The sequence below is a fragment of the Malaya genurostris genome, chromosome 3 (assembly GCF_030247185.1).
Source record: "Malaya genurostris strain Urasoe2022 chromosome 3, Malgen_1.1, whole genome shotgun sequence".
In the NCBI taxonomy this organism is placed as follows: Eukaryota; Metazoa; Arthropoda; class Insecta; order Diptera; family Culicidae; genus Malaya; species Malaya genurostris.
Window position 1 is genome coordinate 80,250,377 of NC_080572.1, and position 26,149 is coordinate 80,276,525.

The 26,149-nt window shown below is 35.5% G+C and overlaps 1 protein-coding gene across 3 annotated transcripts in view; it reads right to left on the reverse strand.

Moving 5' to 3' along the window:
- Nucleotides 1-26,149, reverse strand: part of LOC131437165 (LIM/homeobox protein Lhx9-like) — a 301,131-nt gene that overhangs the window by 261,596 nt on the left and 13,386 nt on the right. For 2 of the 3 annotated variants that reach the window (XM_058606335.1, XM_058606333.1), the window contains exon 2: nucleotides 13,149-14,287. The gene's annotated coding sequence lies outside the window, so the exon portion shown is untranslated. The remainder of the gene's footprint in view (nucleotides 1-13,148; nucleotides 14,288-26,149) is intronic. The other variant, XM_058606334.1, reaches the window with a different exon arrangement.

Here is a 26,149-nt window from a genome sequence, read left to right on the forward strand (position 1 = left end):
TCCTTATTTTCTCTGTCTTCCACCATGAATTCTTCGATCACTAATTAGATCTACATGTCGGTTCTAACTCCGTCGTTTTCTCTTCCTGCCACCATCTTTTTGGTCACTATTAAGATCTACATGCCGATTCTAAGATCGACGTTAGCCCACGCTCGTTTACCACCTCCTAATTAACCTTTATACTCCTTTCGCCTACCCACTTTTTTCTTCTCTATCACCTTTTAACCCCCTCAACGCTCAAGGGAAATATGTTTCCCTTCTATACAAATGGTTATAGATTCTTCAATTACTACATCCACAAGTACATGAAATCGTTTCGTAGAATGCTATATTTATTTTACTATTCTGATAATTAAAGCAATAAATTAAGTTACAATATAATAAACACAACTCTTCTTTTATTTATTTCTAAGAATCATAGGGAAAAATATTACCCCTGAAATTATAGGAAACTCATGCACCCTGTTATATTTTTCTGGTGATATTCTCTTAATTTACACCCATAATAGCTAAAATATTGTCATGTACTGACATATTTCGTCCTGCACATCTTATGGTCATGAAAGGGTTAAGATAGAACACTATTACTGCCATGTAATGCTTGGTGGCATCAACTAGTTATAGGGTTATAGATTTAGTTTTAATTGTTAGTTTTGATTGTTATTGCTAAGTCCAAATGTATCTGTTGGATCATTGAAATCTGTTGATACAAATGATGAGGAGGTTTTATGCCTGCAGGAGAAAGAGATTGCCTAATTTCATTTTCATCATACTTTTCCCTGCTCCCCAAATAAATAAATAAATAAATGTTTGTATTAGCGATGTTTTCAACATGCACCATTAGAAGGAATTTCAAGCGCTACATTATAAACTGATGTTTGGAAGCAATATTAGGAAACACTTTCAATGCTGTTGTAAAGTCAACCAATACCTTTACGCATTTCCAATGTCCCAGTTCACACCGTACATTAACATACTTTATCATTTCATAAAGAGAATTTGAGTTTCAATTTATTTGTCTTTTCAGTCCCTTTTCAGTCTTATGATTGATCGATATTTCCACGGGTTCAACCATCGTTACATCTCTTCATCTTTGTTTGACAACTAAGCAACTCCAGATATGTGAGGCAGGTTATCAAATAGTATGACAAACCATTTATTTTTCACCAATGGATAGACCAATCTGACTCAAGACGGGAGAATGATTGCTTGTATGCACTTTTTTCAAATCACTGTAGCTCGAAAACTTTCAATTGTACAAAAATGGTATCGAAGAAATTATAGAAAATCGATTGAGCACTCTAAAATCACATTGAACAATTGTATTTTTTGATTAGTATCAGTTGAAAAGTTACAGCTGAACAATTTTTGGATTTTTTTCCATCTATAAGTTTCTGATGGAAAATAGCCATTTAAACAATAGAATAACATACCCCCTACTTTTTTTAACATTCAAACCAAGAGTCGTTCCACTGTGCGTTGTTTTGATAACACTGCACCACTATTTCGCTGTAGTGACAGCTACCCAAACCTTTCGGGTCTATTATGAGCTTCAATTGAAGGAAAAATACGTTTTTTATGCTAAGTGCATAAAGTTTTGTGGTTTTTCCAATTATTTGCAATCCATAATTTTGTTTGTCACAAAAATCTGCATTTTTTTGTCCGTAACAGCAAATACCTTACCAAATCATAAGTTTTCTTGCGAGTTAATCGGTCAAATTGATTTTGAACTTGCTAAAGTCATCATCTCAACTGAAGGCTTGATACAACTTTTGTACGGAAAGTTATCCATAATCCGTTCTTACATACATTTCGTCGTCCTTAAGAATGGATCCCTCGTGTTTTGTTAGAACTTCATTACGTGGCCGATTGGCTTATATTTCTGTTACTTAACAATTTTTTTTTGCTATTGGATCTCGTTGTCACCCTTTTTCTAAGGGGAGATGAGTTTCCATTTTCATCCAACGAGGATCGGGGGTCACTTTGTCCGCAGCTTATCTCATCATTCATTGCTTCATCGTCGGTGTTGTGTGTGATTTCCATTTTCTTTTCGTTTTCCTTGTTGATCGTAGTCTTGGGCTCGTTGAGAGTTGCTGTAGATGCGCCTTGTTCTACATTGATGTCAGTTGGTGGTTGGTTGGAGGGTGAATTGTTAACTGCAGCTGGTGTACTTTGTTCTATAGGGGATATTGATGGTTTCGTTGAAGGGGATGCTTCATTGATGTTGGTGGCTGTCACAGGTTTACTGGGGTTGCTTGGAGTTGGTGTGAAGGAAGCACCGTTGTTCTTTGGTGTGGTTGTCTCCTTGTCCAGTTTATCACATGGCTTACCGTAGTGAACAGCTTTTTGGCAATATTGACATGTGGCCATCTGATTGTCATAGGTAACAAGTGATTTGCACGGAATTCCTGTATCTTGACCGAAAGTCACATAAGAATGTATAGCCTTCTTCAAGCGCATGTGTAACAAACGTACGCCATTAAGGATACCGGGGAAAAAGTTCTTCCATTTTTCTTTTTCGATAGAGAGAATCTCCCTTCGTATTGGGACATAGTTTTACGAATATAAGAATCGCTGACGCTTGAGGGAAGATCATGCACACGCACTTCTATAGCACTATCTTTCATATATACTGGAATGTTGTACTTAGTGTTCTCGTGCTCCACATAGTGCACATTGTTATTGTCTTTTGCGAATTGAATTGCATCCAACTGTTTATAAAACTGGATGTAAACAACATTATTTGTCTTATTGCATTGAAGTAAATGCACACGTTTAATGTCAAGATGCATTTGCTCCTTAAGCAAACCTTCAAGTTCTCGTATCGAAGGTCGAATTTTGCACTGCCTGAAGTCAACAACAATTGAATTCTTTCGTGTCGGCGGTAGCTTTTGTTCGCTTGGTTCACTCATTTCGAGGTCGTTCTATTGTTCACTACACAATACTGTACTTGGTTTCTTCTGTCCCGAACGTAAGCGGTTTTGTTATATCGACTGACTTGGATGAGATGTGAAAGCGAACTGTCTTTTGCCCCTTGGATTCTGTTATGATATTTCAACTTTAATTGTAGATGTTTCAGAAATAAACAGCCGAAAAGGTAGCAAACACAGAATCAACTTACTTCAGCTTTGCTCATATTTTCAGTATGGTAAGCCATTTGATTTGCACGAATGTTCTACAAAATGGTCTCTGGTTAGATGAATATCGGAATATGAAAAATAGAAAAATAATCTTATATTTTATTGTTTTCTTTATTTTGATTCTAAGTTTTATTTGAAAATTAATTTTAGACGCTAATGCGATCAGTTCCTTTTCGAAAATAAAAAAGTTTAACCTTGAACAATTTACAGACATTTAAAAAACTTTATGATTTTGATGAAAAAAAGTCGTGGAAATATTAGAATATGATTTTACTGAAAAACAACAAGTTTCCTCATTATGATTCATGAATGACATGAATGTAAAAAATAACAAAATTTTGTTCTAATAGTTTATCTGAAATTTCCGACATTGAAGTTTTTTTTCGATGGAAGATGTCTTTGGAATGCATTGAACGTGGAACTGAGATGTCCTCTCGAAACAATAAAATTGAAAAATTCTACTCAGGGATGTAGAAAAATCTTCAAATAAGATGCGACTGGAGTTTGAAAATCACTATCGGTTTAGAAAATTCGAGATAATTTTTTTTGGCACTCTACCGAACATTCAACATAACGTCCATAACATTAAATTATATCATAATCCAATTAATAACATTGACAAATGATCAACTTTGTGATCCGGAACCGAAAGTTGAATCCGGATAAAGCTTAATAGCAATGCGATCGTAAAATTTTTCAAATCAAACTAACCAGAAAAACCAGTTTTAAGGATTTCTCTCATAAAAACTCAAATCGTAAATCGTTACTCATAATAACACATTTTTGAGATTGAAACTTACTTTGAATTTTCTGGAATCAGGTGTTAAATCTGAATGAACGACCTTATATCTTTTTTCATCGTCTATGGCCCTGTAATTTCGGAATTTCGAATCCTAATAAATTTCCGGAGTTTGCGGAAAATGAGTGATATCATTGATCACATAGACGCATACGTTTTGCGATCTCGACGAACTGATTCAAATGCCGATTTTTGCCGATGAGTGTATAACATTTCCACATAATAACGGCAAAACGGATTCCGTGCACCTTACTGATGGCGTTATACCTGTACATTTTTGTAAATTGCTTCGATATTGCTCGAGAAACGATTGTTTCATCAATTCAATACTGGCTGAAAGATGTCAGGAGAAGGAAAATCTAAACACATTAGGAAATTAAACAAGCATGAAACTGTTTTCACTTTGATTTCCTCCTGCTGGAAAGCTGGAATTAGTCACTTCAACAGACAGTGTTTATTTATAAATCGTATACATCAATTTTCCACGTTCAAAGATAATCGAGTGGAAAAGTGATATAAATTTCTTGCCATTTTCACTCAACTTCTCTTCCGGTATCTCAGGCTCGCCGTGCTGATTTTCCACTTATTTTCATTTTGTTCATTTCAATTCTTGCTTTCTACACTTTTCCTTCTTCCCAAGACAACACATTGTGATTCGATTGTTGCATTGTTGCCTTTTGCACGGGCTCTGGTTGATTGTTACTGCACATTATCGCAAGCGCATTTAGAGTGCACGTGCCACGAAGATATTATTTGCATTAGTATTTTCGAAAGCAATGCATTGTCACTTTTTGTTACATAATTGAATCAATTTTAATTGCAAACATATCCGAGTGGATTTCTTGTGTGGATCAGTAGAATACACTTAAACGAAATACATATTTTGATGAATACAAACTCAGGTCAACCCTATGTATTCCGTTTAAACTTTTGATCTTCCTATTTTTCTTTGGATCAAGAACTCAATTAAAAATAATGACAAGATGAGGGAATTTGGTTTTCAGATTGTGAATCCAAGATTAAGGGAATATTTCAGTAATTTGTGAGGAATTGGTTTTACTTTGATTTTGAATTTTTGTTTTCAGCACTTACTCTATAAGTCTTCTACGTTTTGTTTTAGAATTTGGATTTTTCTACATAACATAAATGTTGAGCAATTTGAAACTATTTCGATTCTGTTCAACATTACTATTTTAGATCCTCTTAGTCAATTGTCGGGAATTTGAAACACTCCGCCACCAGTACGACTTTCCGTCTCCCATTCGGGACATCCTCTCAAATGACCCCGTCCGAAAGGAGGTGCTATTACCTTTTCTGCGAGACGCCAAGATACTTGACGCCCTCTAGAACAGTGAAAATCTGTAAACAACTGAACCAAACAACGAAGAACAAGATGACTCATCGAAACCCGTAACCATGGACCGAATCAACACTCACCCGGAACGCGTTTTTTTTGCCTATTCTCTAAGAATTCGAAATGTACACACCGTTTTCCTCTCGTTCCCTCAGGGCTGAATGACCCTAGTGGTTAAAGGCCAAATAAATAAATAAATAAATATATATTTTAGATCCCCCATTTTGAAAAAAAAACTACCATGTGACTCCATTAATTCATGACGGCTGAAACATGGCCCAGTTTCGAAAATTTGTTAAAGTTTTCAAATATTATTAATTCAACATAAAACATGCTTAACAATAGGTACTTTCACGAATTCACAGAATGTTCTTATTAACTTTTTGTTTGCTAGCTAAATCGCCTTTCGATGACCTGTTTCATATCCATCGAGCGTCCCCTCTTCAAAGTAATGTTTGCATCAGATTGAAATCAAAATCAAACTTTTACAGATAGACTATCGATATCTTGCAAATGAAGTTATCGACGAGTGTTTATATATACACCAGTTTGCCTCCAATGTCCTTTTTTTACCAATCGTTTCCGAATCTAAAGTCTTCAAAATTAACCAATTATAACCTCTGAATATAGTACGATATTACACACATCATTCTTATACACGATCCTGTATAAAAGAGCTATAATAATATAAATAAATATAAATTTATTTTTTACTCAAGCAGAAATCTTCACTCATATGACGTAACTAGTGGTATTTCGAGATTTTGAGTTCTCTAGGGAAGGAATTCAAAAAATACTTGCCTGAGGTCGCTTGAATCTTCTATGTATATTATAACAATGGCTAGAGCCGATGTTTGGGGAAAATGTGTGTGTATGTAACGTTTTTTGTTCTAACTTTTCTCGGAGATGGCTGAACCGAACACGGAAAAACGAGGTCAATTCCGATCGATAGGCTTTGTCAGGTGACGATCAAACCATTCCGACTGAATTTCATCCGGATCCGACTTCCGATTCCGGAATTACAAGGTGATGAGTCTTCAACCAAAACCAACTAACCGTGACTGAACTGATTTAAATAAAAGCCATATTTCGTCCGACACGTCAGTTGTAATAGCCAAAAGACTTCGGTGTAATAGCAAAAAGTGTTTTGCAAATAGCATTAACTTTACGTCTGCCAAGCGGTTTATGTTGAGCCGCCAGGTTGCACTAGCAGCTCAACATAAGCTGCTACGCACTGATGAGTCAAAGACGAAACGTAGAATAACCGTATTATCCTATTTAATGAGGTTGAATTTTATCCGGATTCGGCTTCCAGGATAATGAAAGGTAAAATTTTCTAACCTTCATATAGTTGACGACACAAAAAAGTACGAAATTTTCGAAGCCAATTGTAAAACTATTCGAACTTGTAGGCTATTTAATGGACCTAAATACTTATTGCAACCGTGACAGTCCCCCGATTTCGGTTCCGGAAAGACTTATATAAAATGTCTAATATGAAACTTGTATCGATTTCTCGTGAAATGTTAATGAGGAAGGCACCATTATCATTTCATTTATTGAGGAACAGCTGCGTTACGGACAGTTAACACACTTTTATATTGAAATGATCTACTACTACAAATATTGTAGTATGATTATAAGTAGATGCATCTAGACAGAACCTATTAAAATGTTGAACAAACTCCGCCATCCGAATGTTGAATAAACTCCGCCATCCGATTTTGACAAATCATTCATATTCAAAAACGTCTGTACCACAACGTCGGAATTTCAACGACGTACATTGAAAGCAATCGTTCAGCTGTAAAAACTGTGCGTACTTATCGTAAAAAAAATATGAAAATCTGTGACTGCATTTGTTGTCACCTCCGGCGTTCCTCAGGGTAGTCATCTAGGATCATTCTTATTTTTGCTCTACCTAAATGATTTGACCGTTTTACTAAACTTTTATGAAATTAACCTTTCCTAACGATTTCTAACTCTTCCATCCTATCGAAACCACCGATGATGCTAGATTTTTGCAATCCCAGTTGGACATTGTAGCATACACTACGGTGCCACGGAACAGTTTGCCGTATCGTTTCCCGGACTCACGAACAAGTGGCTTACGCACCACCTCTTACGAGGATCACTTGTCAAGTCTAAAGGCTGCCCGACCAGAAACTCCGCCTCAGGGCAGGTCCAATTATTTGAAGCATGGGAAAATGACGCGCAAGACACAAACGTCAAATGGTCACCCAACAAGTACGCCTGCAATGTACCTAATCTCTCCACCAGTTTCCTCACAGGTAGATTCTCCTAAATATATTTAAATAAACCACACACCGAACAATTCCTAAATCAATCGAAACTATTTTCGAGCATCAATTCGACATAATTATAACCTTTATGCGATATTTGACGAATTGAAGTTATTCAACATAAATTTGTTCGTTTCACACTTCACCAACTTTCATGGAAAGAACTTCCGAGTCTTCCGACTTAGCAAGATCATTTTAAGCTCATAGACTTAGGTCAGCTGTCCGTTTGCAGAGATTTGGTGAACACAACTTTCAACTGTAATTTCGGAACCGGATGGAATATTCGGACGAAATTCAGGAATTCAATATGAAACTACAAGGCCTTTGAATCTAAGTTTGTAAAAATCGGTCAAGCCATCTCGGATGGTGATCCATTTTGGAATATATGACCATTATTTACGGTACTTCCGGAATCGGAAGAATTAATTTGTTGGGTTGTCTATTGATAGTGGCTACCGATTGGAGTATTTTCGAGGCTTGTTTAGATTTTTTTGCATATTTTGTTTCGCCGCTTTTAGTGGTGGTATCAAATTTTTACCCTATAATTCCGAAATCGGAATCGGAAGTTGGATCCGGATGAAAATAATTTGAAATAGTATTTTTTATACTAATCACCCTGTATATCTGGAACCGGAAGTCGGATCGAAATAAAATCCATGAATTTTAAATGGAACAATTGTACCATTCATTTGAATCTAAGATTATGAGAATCGGTTTAGCCACCTCTGAAAAAAATTAGTGCACTTGTTTTCTTTTTTTTGCACATATCACACTGTAATTCCGGAGCCGGAGGTCGAATTCGAATAAAATTCAGGAATTTTGTATGGGCCTGCAAGATCTTTCCTTTGAATCTAAGTTCATGAAGTAGCACGTTCCTCTAGTTATTTGGAGATTTGTGCCTTTGAATCGAATGGCATATGACACTCGGCCCTCCGGCCCTTGATTCAAAAATCGGTTTTCGCAATGTTTGCATAACCTTTTTATATGAATACGGCATAAAAAATTACGTTATTTGACATTTACTTCATAAGAAATGTTTTGTGTAGTAAATGTAGAAAAACCCCAGTCACATGGATATTTTCGGAATGGATGTTAAGAGTAGGTCCAAGAAAATAATTTTTGGAGTCGTTTCAAAACACAATATTCCTGAAAAACCTTTACAATCAGAGATTTCAGGTAAAAATTGCAAAAAATATTCAGATATGGATGCAAAAGTATGTAAACCCGAAAAAATGTCTTCGGCATCTATAAAGTATGATACACAAAATTGGCTTGGCGTGCAAAAAAAAAACATCGCAGCCATTTCAAAAGTCTGTAAATTTAGATGAAAGTCTGCGAAATATTAGATTTTCAAGAGTCTGCAAAAAAGTCTGCAGCAAAAAATGTCTGCAGCACTTTACAAGAAATCTGGAGATTTGTAGATGAAGCTGTAAACCTGGCATCTCTGATAACAATATGCGTATTTTAGAAAGGGATTTGATGAGTAGATGTCGGAAAACGATGTTCGAGATGATTCCGAAATCCATGATAGCGACTTCGGTTAATTGATATTTTATGAAACCACCCAGAAGATGCGTATTTTTGGAACGGGTTTGATGAGTTTGTAACGGAGCACGATGTTTGAGATTCTTTTAAGATTCAAGATGGTGGCTTCCGGTTTATTGGTAGTTCTTGAAACTGTTTGAGGTCGTTACGAAATTCATAATGGTGATATCCGGTTCATTGAAATTTTCGCACCTAAATTACGCACATTGGAAGGTATTGAAAAAATGTCACTAAATATTAAACCACCACCTTGGATTTCGGAACCACCCTTAACATCGCTTTCCTGCATCTACTCATCAAACTTGTGAAAATACCCATGCTGTGGAGGTTTGAAAATATATCAGTAAACAGGAGCTCGCCATCTTGGATTTCTGAACCAGATCAAATATCGTTTTCTGGCATGTATTCATAAATAGGCATACCGTTCCGGAAACCCTCCTTTTGGATTTTGGAACCACCTCCAGCATCGTTATCCGAAACCTGCTCATTAAAATCGTTCCGAAAATACCCAGATTGTAAAGGGTTTAAGGAATATTAATAAACCTAAAATCGCCATCTTTGAATGGTGTTACGGGGAGTCTTTGAATGGAGTTGTTGTTCATTGCACAGCTACCTACTAGCTTAGGAAAATGGAACTTGGAGTTGCAAATACGCTAATAGTAGTTTTCAAACGAGTCTAAGTCTTTTGAAATAAATTCTCCCATCTATAAGGAATTTTGTTTTATTGAAAAATACTGGGAGTTGTCGGTTGGGTCACTTATAAGATTACATCTCCCGAATCGGAAATGTTCGTCACAACCCTTCCAAATCTGATTGACATTGTTAGCTTCCAAATACGCCAAAGTTTATCGAAATTTGTTGAGTCAGCTTCGAGAAAATTCTACCGGTAAATAATGTGCGGTCTGTCGGTTGTGTCACTTATACTATTATATTTTCAGAACCGAAATCGACAACCATGTGATGTTCGAATTTCATCCAAAATTCAATAGCAGCTTTCAAACGACTTTGGCCTGGAAAAATCGGCTTAGCCATCTCTGAGAAACTTTGCGGTAGAAAAATAACACCGCTGTCGGTTACGTCACTTATACCATTATATCTCCGGAACTAGAAGTGAAAGCCAAGATCTTCGAACTTGATCAATAGTCCAACAATAGCTTTCTAATGAGCTTAAATTTGTTGATATCGGTCAAACCATCTTCAAGAATGTTTAAGCAGTAAAAATATCTTTGAAAAGGGAATACACACATTTTTGGTCTCGTCGAACGGTATATAACATTAATGGGTTTCCGATGCTCCGATCGAAAGTTTTTTTTCAGCATTTCTATTACCTTTCTACAGAGAAAAGTAAAAATAAAGAGGTGTAGCTACACTGCCAATTAAGATTACATTTAAGGTAGCGCTTCGCCGTGGTCAGGTCGAAGCGAGACAATTCAATGCTTCCTCTTGCTTTGTCGCCGAAATTGCTAATTTCTCAAAAACTAACCCGATTCATGAAAAATAAAAAACATACGATTGTAGATAAAAGATTTTACTATGCATTTGACGGAAAATATCAGTTAGAAAGCATTTCTTTCGCGAGATTTCGTGCGACTTTTGTTTTCTTGTGCGAAAGACTAAGGAAAAACTCATTTATTTTTACAACTCACACGTTTATCGGGCACAATTTATATACGAATCGATAGAAAATTTAATTATCTAGAATCGTATGTTCTTGGAATTTCCGTTTTCTTCCCCGCTCTCGCAATTTTGAGTAAAGTGCGTGAAGCCCCGGGATAGACAGCGAACTTCATCTGACCACGGCGAAGCGCTACCTTAATGTTTTCAATTCATACTTATTTAATTTAATTTTATGGCAAATAGTTAAATTAGTGGATCAAACCTAATGTAAGATTTTTGAGAATTACACAAAGACTTTATCTTGGATTTGAAAACGACTTAAAACATTTCCAAAACTACAAATATTGTAAGAATTCAAAATCATCTCGATAGAGTGGAAGTCGCCATCTTGGGTTCACCTGAAACTTCAATTGTACTCGTCGAAACCGTACGAAAATGCTCACATATGGAACTATGAAACTTTAACGACAAACCGGAGCCAAGTAACCTAAAATATTTTCTTTTTGATGTTTAGGTACCATTAATCCGTTTTGAATTTGAAGAAGATGACAAACTAAGCAAGTTGACGTGTTCTGATTAACACGTTCAATCACCAGTAAATTTAAGAATAGTACTTTTTATTATGAGGTGTACAACTTTGCTTCCGCCGTTTTCCGATAGGTGGATGTACCGGTTGAGGCTGGTCCAAATACATAGATGATAATGCCTTTAAAGTGAGTGTGTACAGTGCCTAACGAATTGTCATCGCCGTTACAGTGACAGTTGTTCTTGTTTTCGTATTATTTACATTCGAAAAGTCTGTTTATGTGCCCAATTCTCGCCATTTGCGGGAAGTTTTACTTTTCTGTTACAATTCGAAAAAAGTGCAGCTGAAGTGCATCGAATGCTTTCAGAAACTTACGGTGATGCTGCTCTGACGAAGAACGTGTCCGGAGTGCTTTCAACGTTTTACAAATGGTGATTCCGATGTCGAAGACAAACATGGTGGTGGAAGAGAAAAAACCTTCAAAGATGAACAACTAGAAGCATTGCTTGATGAAGATTCGTGCCAAACCCAAGAAGAGCTTGCCGAATCGTTGGGAGCGAGTCAGCAAGCCATTTCAAAACGTCTCGCTAAAAGAAAAGCGGCCACAATATCAAGAGCGACATGACAAAGTCATCCTCTACCACAACAATGTTCGACCTCACGTCGCAAAAGTGGTCAAAAAGTACCTGGAAACGCTGAAATGAGAAGTCTTGTCCTACCCGCCGTATTCTCCAAATGTCGCTCCTTCTGATATCCGCCTATTCCGTTCGATGGCACACGGCCTGACAGATCAACATTTTCAATCCTTCGAAAAGTTTGTAAAATGGATTGCTTCATGGATAGCGTCAAAAGAGGACTCCTTTTTACGAGCCGGGGTCCGCAAAATTGCGGGAAAGATGGGAGAAATTTGTCGCTAACGACAAATTTTACTTTGAACAATACATCTGTAAGCACTTTTTCGTAATAAAGCTTTTAATTTAGGAAAAAACGGCGGAAGCAAAGTTGTACACCTGATAATATACTTGCTATACACGTTTGAGTTAAATGTTTTTTCAAGCCTATTGTTGTAAAATAATAACCTAAGCTACTAGTATACGTTTTATTGATCAGAATGATCCTATTGAAAATAGTTGTGTTATTTAACAAATGTACTATTTGGATGTTCGTAATTTGTTAGTATAAAAGATGAGGTAGGTAGCCTACTGGAGACAAAGTTGAAAGTTTGATAGTAGTTTATCTTTTTTGACAAGAAAATTAATAAAAATCACAGATAAATAAAATATTTCATTATTCTTGTTTGTGTGGTTCGGTTCTGTGTAGCCCTACGATATAGTTTAGCTTTCTGAAGCATAATAAATACAAAATCGCAACAGTGCGGAGATTTTATTCATGTGAATGACATGGTGAAAGAAACATGAAGTTTGATAAGCGAAGCCAATAGTAGTATGAGTAGTGCATAAATGTACGCTTTTAGAAGTATGAACAGAGCAGGATATAATTAAATAACGTTCAAGATTGGAGTACATTTTTAGGAATTTATTAGAGCATAGACTGCTGGTATAGATTATGAAAATACACTCCTCTTCACCGATTATAACATGATACACATTGAAAAATTTTCCGCATAGACTGCAGCTACAAACTGCTACAAAGAAACGGTTGTTTGTACCACTATGAAAACAAAATAAATAACCCTATTCAGAATCACGAGCAATGCTCTCTATTTCTTTTTATTTCACATTCCAGGCCTTCCCCCGTGCTCATAGGATCCGTTCAACATGCAGCCTGCACCGCTTTACTGGCATTCATTAAAATCCGTTAAATTAAATTACTTTTATATTACGATATTGAAACGTGCACTTACCCAATTGATTATACGAGCTCGGTGTGCCTCTGTATTGCCGATTCGCTCTCTTTTTTTGCTCGCAAAGTGAAACCCGCTCGTTAATTCCACTCTCTTTCCTGTGTTATTTAACTTCAGTTTTTTGCTGCGTATTTTCGCTTGGATTTAATGGAGTTCTGCTACACCGTCGGCCCTTTGCCTCTTTTCGTGCTTGATCTCACTCTCCCACTCTCTTGCCTCTATCTCTTGCGTCACGGCTCTCGGGTTCGGCAGGGAAATGTCCTTTCCGTAGCAGTCGCTCTATCGGCTGGAAAAACAACGAATGAGTGCGGAAAGCGGAAGCAAAAAGGTGCTGACGGTTACACACCGGGGCAAACCGACGACGGAAGCCGGCGTGCGCGCTTTTCACCTAAAAACACAATTCACTGTCGGTGAAACGAGACTAGCTCGCTGGGTGGGTGGGTGTTGAATTCACCTCTCTTACTGCTCAGCCACACGGCTTAACGTGTCGTGTGCCGCTTCATAGGGGCACCTTCAGTTGCTCTCACGGATTCGTTCGGCACAGCTTCTGACTTCCGTCGGAGCAAAAACGACAGCACGCGGTATGTGATGTTATTACTCCGTTTATAGAGCAAAGTGTGTAAAGTGATTTTATTTGATTGTATGGGATATGTTATGATATTTTTTTATCCTTTGCTATTCTGCACTTGAATACAGCCTGGCTGTCGGAGCCGGGGTATGAAAACACTCTCAGTATCGTACGTAACACAAGTCTATTCTTCTATTTTCCCGTTTCAGTTGGAAAATGTAGCGTGTGCCTTACAGAAACATTATTGAGAGTGAAGAAAATGGAGCAAATTTTCCGGTAGATTCCAGCACTGCAGTCGGTGTAAGTTCGCTTGTTGCGTGCATCAACAAAATGTTAGTTGGTTGAATGACACTGTATTTTAATTATCGTAGAATTTCTGTTATTCTCTCGCTACTTTTTACTAAATGTTTAAGAGTATCACTAACAGTCTTTTTTTTTATTTTTATTATTACAATATTTCACTGAACTTTTTCTTCCGTTATGAATCGGAATGCTGTATTAATTTCCGGGTGATAAAATGACGTTTATTTTAATGCCCTATCAATACTACAATTTAGAAATCAGTTGGTATCTGGAAAGTAAGAGAAAGAAATATTAATCGTTAATGATAGTATAACATTTATAATTATTCAGACATAGTGATTGTGAGGTAGAAAATATTAAATTACAGCAACAAATAGCATTTGTTTGGATATTAAGATGAATTGTATTGTTACTAAAATCACTACAGTTTACGAATAAAATATATTCGTTATAAAATTGTTATTATATGAAACGTGAATTAAATCCTTTATGTAGGACCAAATAATCATGAGGATAAATATGGTTATCCTATTATTATTGCACCTGAAAGACTTTTTTTTCGTAAATACGCCTTACTGTACTATGCGTCGCATTTTTCAAATCAGCTCTGCGGAAACAAATTTCTTGGGCCAGAATTTGATTCCAATTTCCCAGAAGTCAGGTTCCGAATACAGTTTTTTTTAAATTGCGATATTAAAATCCAGAATTATATTCCATGATTCAGGTCCAGAATTCAGATCAAGGTCCCGAATCCCGGTTCAGGTTTTAAGTTCAGGCCAGATCCAGAATTCTGGTGAATCCTGAAGCTAAGCCTGGGCTTACAATATTGTCGAGATCCTGGTCCAGAATTATATTTAAGTCCTGAGCATATAATATGCCTAGTCCAGTTCCAGACCTAATCCAGAACCAGATAGTGGCAAACAGTCACGTACCCAGAGGGAGGGGCGTGGGGCCCTGGCTCTTTCTAAAATCAAAAACAGATATATAATTATTTAGAAGGTCTCAGACATGTGTTACAGAAATAACAGGACAGTAAACCTGAAGAAATGTAATCAAATAACAGTTCCAGTGGAAAAGTTTAAAGTGTCTGGTAAAAACACTCGTAAAACGCACACCGATAATTATGTACATCAGCAATCTTCAGTAACATTATTTTTGTATCTTTAGGCCCCTCCCGAAACGAAATCCTGGGTACGGGTCTGAAGGCAAAGGCTAATCATCCAGCTCCAGATCCTACCATATTACCATATGGCGGGACAATCATCAAAACACGTTAATTAAAAGGTGCTTGAAAATTTCGGACCTACGAATACATGCTTCACCATATAAATATTGTTCGTTGTTTATTTTTCATTTACAAAAACACAAAAGATCAATTCTACAATATGAAGCATTATCATTTTTCATGTGCAGATTATTTTACAAGACCCATGTTCATGTTAAGAGCAGTTGTATTGAACATCAAATGTGAAACTTATTGATTAGGAATTATGTTTGTTACATTTTTGTAAACGTCATTCCATGTATTGTTTTCATCAAGTAGTAGTTTACACGAGTTTCACAATTGTTTTTTCGCTGATTTTATTATTGCCTTTGTGATGGGATCGACGCATGAGTTTTTGTATTAGTTGCACAATCGTTGTGAATAAATATTCGTAACAACGAAAGAACTTAAAGATATGTTGCACAACACAGAAAAATTGCGCTTTTTCCATAACACAACAGTTATTAGAATAGTAAAAATAAACTAACATGCTACTTAGGCAGGATCTGGATCTAGACCAGCAATATATTAAGACCAGATCCAGTTCCAGAATCAGGATCTGAACTAGAAACTCGATATGACTATGGTAATATGTTGAGTTTAGATCCAACTTTCAAGTTAGGTGTACTCGTCCGTGATTAATATCGAAGAACTTAAACTAAACTTATGACCCGGTAGGGTAACGGCTCCCTATTTCATCTGAGCTCCTATTTCCATCTCATCCCGTCACCTCATTACTTTGAACATGAATAATATTTTACAACCTACCTGAACAAAACTGTGAAATGTTTTAAAATGATTATAAAAGCTATTGTCAAACTTTCCCATTGAAAGAAATGGTTTTAAATTCATCAGTGATCTTTTTTTTTCATTTAAAATAAACTCACTTTTCAATTTAGGTCACATTTTCGTCTCAAGATTTACAGTTCGTCATGTTTCTGATTATCTACTAATCGATTCGTCTCAAAACATGATCACTATTTCGCAAAATTACACTACCATTGAATGCTGGATGACTTCATAATTAGTAATGTTCACTTGCCACTTGTTTAGTTAACGATCAAAAACTTCAAAAATTACCCGACAAGCAAAAAAAGTCTTCAAAAATATGAGATGAAAGTTTTTCACTTAGTTCACTTGATTGCGCTTTGTTTTCATCTCATTTGGTTTCGCAAAGTTGCCAAGTTATCTCATAATGTTACAAAACAAAAATTGTTTTTCTTCTTCAAATTATCATCAAAAGGTATGTTTTTGGTATCCGTGAAATTAGTTTAATTATATTGTTGATATTAATATTGCAATAAAATTGTTTCGGCTTCGAATATTACCAGAAAGAGCGTGTTAAATACTATTGAAATAACCATTGTGGTAAATCTAGTAGCACTGGTTTCATTCCACTATACGTCAACATAACGCTGTGAAGTGTGTGTGTTTCATCGGCTGTGCACAGCGATGCCAGATATTTTCATAGAAAATATGTATTACTTTGCATAGAAAGTCTATATCTGCTCTATCTGTTTTCACTAATAAAATGGTGTTAATCATAATCAATTATCTGCATAAAAGATTTCTACTTTAACGTTGATTAATTAACTTTTCAAGAATCACTGCCATCAAATACTAATAGACACTCAGAGAGAAAAGTCAAATTTTTACTTCTCACTTTTTATGAACCTGTACAAATCTGTATTAAATTTAGGAAATCTGTATAAAATCTGTACATTGATTTAAATCAGTATGCGAACGCAAAAATCTATACAATACAGATAAATCTGTATAAATGGCATCTCTTACACTGTTACTCTGTTACTTTTGTTTTTTGTTGTTGTTTTAAGAAGGGCTAATGTCTAAATAGTAACAATTCCGTTTTTGGTTTTATTTAAAGTTCACCAAATTAACTTTGCAATAAAATTTTAAATTTAAAACGAAAAGTAACGCAAACGACCGAAAAATTTTTAAACGTTGAAATGATTTCAAACTGGTTCTAAAAATATCGTGTGTTGTCTCATAGTTTGCATAAGGCCGTTTTTAAGAAGAATATTTTGTTTTGATTGCTGTCGGCAATTGTTAGTGTCATTGTTAGCCGTTGCAGACGTAGACTGTTGTAGTGTTCAATTTTTGTCAGTTATTGGCACACAGGTGTTGCCTGGGATGGTGGTGAGCTCAATTCGTCCGCGTTCCTCATTGTAAATTTCATATGACGATGCGTCAGCAATGCTATCATTGAATGTTTCGTTCAAATCTTTCCAGCCGGTTGTACTGCATCCTTGATAACCAGAAGAAGTGCATCTGTTATTTGAACTGCAATTCGCTAACAACCGCGTGTCGCTTTTTCTTGAGTTTGCACTTGTCCCAATATTTTTCGATTAGGCGTAGCTCTGGCGTCTTGGGAGAAGGGTTGTTTTCCGTAGTTCGTGGAATACCATTACATGATCAGAACTAATTAACCCAAGTGGCGCATTTTCCTAGTTATTTGGAGATTTGAAAAATAAATCTGACTAAAACTAAGGTTGATGTCAGAGTGCAATGTACTGTTATCGCATCGCGTTCACTCTGACAGGTTTGCTTTGATCAAATGCAACTAGCTCGCACGCGTACCTAGACGCTTCGCGTTACGCTTTCACTCTGATGGCAACCTAAGCCTCGTGATAACTAATTTTTCATAACAAATTATAATTTTTTTATACTTAATTAATTCTTAATAATTAAGAACATCAATAGACCACGAGGAAATGCACTCGCAAATCATTGGCATTGTCATCCACACACACGGGTATGTTATATTTGACATTTTTATGGTAAACGCAATAGACTTTGTTATTTTCCGGAACGATTTTTTTCTACTAAGATTCAATTTGGCTTACCGAATGCCAAATACTACTCTTTCTAAAGTCGATAACAATTGACCTTACTAGTGCAATTGGCAGTGCCGTTGCTTTTTGTTCTTTAAAATTTTTCATTTCTGCCACTGCTCATCAACGCCTAGAAATAGATTAACATCTAAAATAGTAAATACTTAATTTATAATTTCACTTATTGGATAGGTCAATTAATCTTATTCGCCTGTCTTTTTGCGAAAGTAAACTTTGCCCTTAAAGAGGAACGGACTGAACTTCGATCATTTTTCGAAACCCTATTTTAAATAGAAATATATCGTCTTGAAATTAAGCATGTTTATTAATTATGTCTCCAATTACAAGACATCGTTTTTTTTCCTTTTTTATTCAAAATGTCAAAATGGATTATAAAGGGAAATGGAAATGTCAAAATGGGTTATAAATGGAAATTATTGTGAATGTTTTGGCTTTTTTGATGTTCAACTGGATGATAATGCTAGAGAGAAGATTTACACGAAGGTAGAATCGGTTAAGAAATTTTTGAGTTATCACGCCCGCCAATTTGAAAACGCGTTCAAAGTTTTGACACACATAATCTCTATGATTACAGTGACTTACCAGTTAGTCTGCAACTCCAAGGCAATACATAACTGCTTCGGTGCATTCGTGGAAATAATTCTTCTTCCTTTTCTGGAAAAGTAAAAAAAACTTTCTTCTTCTTTTTCTTGAAAAACATGTAGCAAAAGTAGACGCTTGTATAGTGAATAGAGATCGAGCACTTAAATGAGTTTTTAGGTAATAATAATGTGAATCTCAATAGTAGTGTCGCCATATTATTTTACCTATTACTCGACATGCAATATCTTTGCTTCGGCTCTAAGAAGCAATACCGTTCGAGAATTGTTTAACACTGCTGTTACAGCGACGCGAAAACTCGAAGCAAATGTTCCTATTTTCATCTTTCCCTCAAAAACAATCTATCGAACAGAGACAGTAGATCTCCCTCTAACTAGTGGTTTCCGTATACGAGACTACTACTGGAGTTCAAAATAGAAGAGCTAAGCTTACTATCATCTGATCAAATGTTCAAGTCCTTAAACCTTGAAGTATTGGGTATGTTACGATTTCACTTAAATTTGAGATATTTGATTATCTGGTTAGATTTTTTATCAAATATGTGACAAATCTTACCCGTTTGGAGAGCCGGTTTTCATGTGATATTGATTAGTTTGTTTATATCAGTCCGAATACATATATAATAAATAACAATAAAAAAATAATGAATAAATGAATGCAAATAAACAAATAAAATAATGAAACAAAATATATTAAAAGACATTGTTATCCGAAACATGATTATGAAACATAATAATTTCATTTATATTATATTAGTCATTAATATTTTCAACGATTGTCGGACTAACAATTGTTCCACCCCTCAGTATCATCTTTTGGTTTTTGTCTTAACCATCATTATGATCCAAAATTTGAGTTTTCAATTTGATACAGATTGTTCGAATTCTGCTCATGATGTTACTGTGGTGCACTTACACTTAGGCCTTAGCAAAATTTGTCTTTTAGATGCAGGATAAGTTTTTTATCGTGAATATCTCTTGTTATACTCATCGAAACAAAATAATTCTTGCCATCCTAAATGTGATCAGCAAATTGTGGTATAAATGTTAATAGTAAGAGATAATCCCATATAATTTAAAATTGAAATTTTTTTAAAATTTTCATATCGGGGCTACCACGTTTGGCATAATGGTCATTTGGCATAACAGTGATTTGGCATAACAGATGAACATGCTACTCAATTGAAATTGTTATAATTCACTGCAATTTTGAAAGGTCTAATGCTGCTACGTCTCATTGTTTTTAATGTCCTGCTGCCTTACTTACTTGACATAACTGAGGGATTGCTCCTAGCTTTGGGTAAACTGGAAAGAGGTGATCTCTGCGCATTCGTGACCTTCGGCCGCCTCGACCTGAATCATCTATGACGAACATAATATTGTGCTTGCACTAAGTGAGTTGCTTATGAGCAATTCCAGGAATGAGTAGACGAAAAAGTGACAAAATCAGAATCGACCTTCTCCGATTTGGATGAAACTTTGTACATGGCTTCAGTATGGCAAACCATAAGTTTTGAACCGATGGAGAGGTCAATCCTACTCACGACTGATTTTTAAAAAGGTCGTCTGTATTTTTGCATATCACGATAATTGCCTTTTTCAAATCGTTGTAACTCGGAAACCGTTAATTGTACAAAAATGGCGTTCAGGAAGAAGTTGTAGGGAATCGATTGGGCACCCTAAAACAAAAACACTGAAAAAAATTTTTGGTTTTTTTCTCTCAATAATTACAAAATAATCCGAGAAAGTTAAATAAAAAAAAGCATGGGTTTAATTTCAAAAACCTGATTTTTTTTTAATTTAATTTTTTTGGTTCATTTCGAAATTATTGAGAAAAAATATCAAATTTTTTTCAGTGTATATTTTTTTTAGAATGCCCTATTGAATCCCTACAACTTCTTCCTGGACGCCATTTTTGTACGATGAACGGTTTCCGAATTACAACGAGACCCGTAAACTGTTTTAGCTGTAACTTCTTCATTTTTCAAAAGGCACGGATGGGATAGCCATCAATTTGTAGGTTTTAATAACAGCTTCAAAATAAAAATTATCAAAAAAAATTAAAACCATGCTTTTTTTTATTTAATTTTTTCGGATTATTTTGTAAGTATAGAGAAAATTTTATTTTCAGTGTATATTTTTTTAAAGTGCCCGATCGATTCCCTACAACTTCTTCCTGAACGCCATTTTTGTACAATTAACGGTTTATTAATTATTATTATGACAAATGGCATTATGCAAAATTATCAGTATGCCAAAAGACCATTTGATAAATAACTGTTATGCCAAATAACCATTATGCCAAACGGGCTACCCCCTTTTTCTAGAAGTACCAGTTTTACAAAGAATTCACTAATTTCTATAATTTTGTTGCGAGTTACAATACCTGATGTCGTACATTATAAGACACTGTTTCATAATCTACCAAGTGAGGAGGTAAACGCTAGTATAATTTACACATTCAATAAACTAATGAGATCATCAATATTGGGATAAGTTGAAGAAACATGTCAGTTTTGTTCGTATTCATGGCAATCTTGCTTTGCCTCTGACATTAAGCACTCACCTTTTTCAGTATAATTGAAATTTCAGTGGAGTGATAAATTTCTTTTTTCTACGGTTACCTAGTACTTTGGTTTTGCCTGTAAAACGTTTATTTTACATCGGACCAAGTCGTTATATATACCAAATACAATGTTAGGATTCCGTGCACTTTTCTATGCATAGCATTTCATTCATATCTTGACTAGCAAGCGGTTTACGAAAAAGTTTAGTGGTTTGCCTATGATAAATCAATAGGTGCTATGTTATTTAATGAGAGATAGTAGGATTATGGAAAAATGGAAATAGCAAAATAATTAATCAGAGATATTCGATTCAATGCTCAAAAAGCATGGCAATGTTTTTGGTTCGAACTGAACACCTGGTGTTTGTGTGCCTTTCGTTTGTAATTACTAACAATTGTGAAAAAAACTGATTTTAATTTTACAAATAAACAATTCCATAGCAAGATGGCATTTAAAAGTGGTCGGATTTACCCCACTATTTAGAGGTTGCATTTTTCATTACGACATAGGTAATTAAAACGAAATTTAAAAAAAAAATGAACAAAATTCCATCCATTTTGTAGGATTTTAATCAAAGAATCTAAATCTACTTACCTCTTTATGTGATCCTTCTAACATAAACGAATATCCGGTAGTCGGTCAAGAATAAAAATTAAATTCAAAAATGAAAAACCACACTTGTTGTCATTTAAGCATCTCAATGTTCATTACTAAAATGCTGTCATGTCACCGTTTTGATTATTAGTGATACTATGTTTACGGGATTGTCGTCTCTAGTAGGAGAGGTCACGATAATGGCTTGGGAAACAGGAAAAAGAGGACATATTTCGTGATCATTTGAAGTCTCGACCACTAATTATCTAAATTATATAGTTTTATCTACTCGAATTGATTCGTAGAGAATTCTTCAAGTAATATCTGCTGTTTGTATGAATATATTTTCAGTATTTTGAATGCTCAACCCTATATAGAAAACAGAGACGTAACAGTTCGGCTGAAAAGTTCGTATCGTTTAATAGAAACACACATTTTTTTGCCAAAATTCGTTTTTATTATTCAACATAATTGCCATCAGAGGCGATACAGCGATTATAGCGATCTTCCAACTTTTCGATACCATTTTTGTAGTACGATTTGTCCTTTGCCTCAAAATAGGCCTCAGTTTCAGCGATTACCTCTTCATTGCTTCTAAATTTTTTACCAGCGAGCATTCTCTTGAGGTCTGAGAACAGGAAAAAGTCACTGGGGGCGAAATCTGGAGAATACGGTGAATGAGGGAGCAATTCGAAGCCCAATTCGTTCAATTGCAGCATGGTTTTCATCGACTTGTGACACGGTGCATTGTCTTGATGAAACAAAACATTTTTCTTCTTCAAATGAGGCCGTTTTTTGAAATTTCGTCCTTCAAACGCTCTAATAACGCTATATAATAGTCACTGTTAATGGTTTTTCCCTTTTCAAGGTAGTCGATGAAAATTATACCATGCGAATCCCAAAATACAGACGCCATAACCTTACCGGCCGATTGTTGAGTCTTTCCACGCTTTGGGTTCGGTTCATCGCGTGCAGTCCACTCAGCTGACTGTCGATCGGACTCCGGAGTGAAGTGATGGAGCCATGTTTCGTCCATTGTTATATATCGACGAAAAAATCGGTTTTATTTCGATATAACAGCTCCAAACACTGCTCAGAATCATCAATTCGTTGTTGTTTTTGATCGATTGTGAGCTCACGCGGCACCGATTTTGCACAAAATTTTCTCATATCCAAATATTCGTGAATAATATGTCCAACACGTTCCTTTGATATCTTTAGGGTGTCAGCTATCTCGATCAACTTCACTTTACGGTCATTGAAAATCATTTTGTGGATTTTTTTCACGTTTTCATCGGTAACAGCCTCTTTTGGACGTCCACTGCGTTCATCGTCTTCGGTGCTCATATGACCCGTACGAAATTTGGCAAACCACTTACGCATTGTTGCTTCGCCCGGTGCAGAGTCTGGATAACACTCATCAAGCCATTTTTTGGTATCGGCGGCACTTTTTTTCATCAAAAAGTAGTGTTTCATCAACACACGAAATTCCTTTTTTTTCCATTTTTTTCACAATAACAAAAGTAGCTTCACTCAGAATGCAATATCTCACAAACTAATAATCAGACAGCTGTCAAATTTATACAAGTATCTTTGAAGGTTGATACTAACTGAAAATGGTATGGATTTAATTCTAGTGGCGCCCTCTCATAGAAACGATACGAACTTTTCAGCCGATCTGTTAAATTTCTGTTCAGTATAGGCATTCATAAACAAAAATAAAGATTGCACAAACACAATGATTTGATTTGATCATCCTGATGGAAGAAAATATCGTAATCAGTTTTTTTGGATTGATCGATTTTTGGTCTGATCAATGAAATTTTATTGATGTTTAAAAGAGTTGGAATTTTATTCAAGGCGACTCGACTTTAAAAAAACAATAGGGAAGAATGGGGCAAAAAGGTAAATTGTCGAAATTAACAATCAACATTATCTCTCGATCGATAACAGTTACTGCCGTAAAATTCCTATTGTAGGTAGCTTTCATTACCAAGAACAGTTGACGACAGTAGTGAATTGTTCCAGAGAAAATTGAGGGTTACCATAAACCAAAGCGTAATTTCACCTGTAGACCACATTTTGCAGACAGATTTCACTAACAGTAAGCTGAGCTTCTAAGCTAATTTGCGGATGGTAAACACAAATATAATGGAACTATTTCTGTATTTGTATGCATATTGTATTTATTTGCCATAGTGGCTAATTTCAATGGAATGGGTATATTATTTGAGACACCTTTCAACTATTCCATATTTCAGTTTTGCAATGACTTTGTGGAAACATATATTGAAGAAGCCAAATGAATGAAGAGCTTACAGAAAAGATGGTTTTTTGGAAAAAGATACGCTCAGAGGCAGGATTCGAACATGAGTACTTATGCAATCCGTGCATACGCGTTTACCATTTCCGCCACCCTGAGCTGTTTATGGCGAGCTGAACTTAGTTATGGCGACTTTACGCTAAACCAACTAAACATTAATTAATCGTTATTCTATATTTATTAATTTATAATTAATATTATAATTTTTTTTGGAGGGCTGCTAACTTGATTTTCCATTTGGTCCCACCTCGGTGAAAAAAAAATCCACCACATTTTTAGCGCAAAGCTTCACGTTCTTTTTTAAGATATTACAAATAAAATATTCAACGACTTGTGTTTTGGTCTTTGTTAAGACGTAGAGTCGTCTTGACCTAGTTTTGAATATGATCAAAATCTCACGGGGAAAATAGATCGGAAAATTGACATGCGAATTTGAAATGGTCGTGTAAGCATTTTTTCAAACACGAACCCGGTCCGTACCCGATTGAAAATAAAACCCGACCAGAACCCGAAAAAAGTCCCCAAACACGAAAAAAAACCTGAAGCCCAAAATAATTATTCAACCCGAACGCGACCTGTACCAGTAGGAAATGAAAAAATCTCCACTCATTCCCGACAAACATATTTTTTTCTGTACCCGAACCCGACCAATACTCGTCGGATACGGACTCGGGTCAGGTTTCGGTTATTTTTACCCAGTATCAGGTATCGACATCTAACGGGGAAAACAGATTAGAAAATTGACATGAGCGCAGGGCTGTTTAATTGGTAAAACAATTTTCCCGGTTAGGGATTAGCAACGGGTTCGAGTCCCGTATCTGCGGTAATATTTTCGCGGTTTCCATTGTTTTCCCCGTCAGGTATTGATCATATTTAAATAAAATATTTCTTTTATCATAATCTTGAAAACATCTACGGAAGCTTCAACCTTTACTTTACAACAACCTCAAATGAACGGTTACAATAATTTTTCTACTTACGAGCATGAAAGCCATAAAAAGGTCATGTTTTGTATAATGCACAAAATGAATTTTCCGTAAATCTCGAGTCTTTGCAGAAATAAAAAAATATTTTTCAAATCATTGGATGGAAACGAATCAACTCTTGGACACGTTTCATATACATATTTTGTTGTATGAGTTGACCATAATAAGCAAATTTGAACAAATTAAGATCAATTTATCAATCAAACCATTATTTACGAAAAAAGAACAATGATCTGTTATAATACACATTTTAAACTTACGATAACGTTCCGATTGACGTATATGCCCACACACACTACAATTTTTTCTTGTAAGATTGTGAAAAACACTTTCCAATTTGCAATTTGACTCGAAGCTATTCGAAAGAAAACATTCGACAACAATATGCATCGTCCGTACTTGTACACGCAAAGAAAAACATTGTTAAACTAACTAAAGTTTGGCTTATCACAACGGTGATATGAAAATGAAATAGTGACACTAGAAAATCTCGTTCGATACTGTAGCTATTGTTTCTTGAAACAACAAAAAAAAACATGTTTTTTATTCCTTAATGGGTTAGTTTGTTTCGATAAATTTTTCGATTTCAACTGTTTGAATTCGCACTGTTTAAAAAAATGACATTATGATTTTTAATTGCGATTATAATTTGAAGCAGAGGTGGAAATAAGCCCATTTTGCGCACGAAAATGTTAATCAAGATTTCCGATTGTGAATCAAAAAACCGAACACCGTGAATTTAAAAATTGGGTAACAAAACTTCAATTATTACGAAATTGTTACTCTTTTTATTGCGTTGAGACAAAGGCTATAGCAGGATAAGCATGTGAAATCTGCCCCCAAAGGGAATTCGTATTGTTATACCACATTCGAAAGGTCATAGACTGGAAACAATTTTCTCACAGTTTCAACCCTTTAACTGCC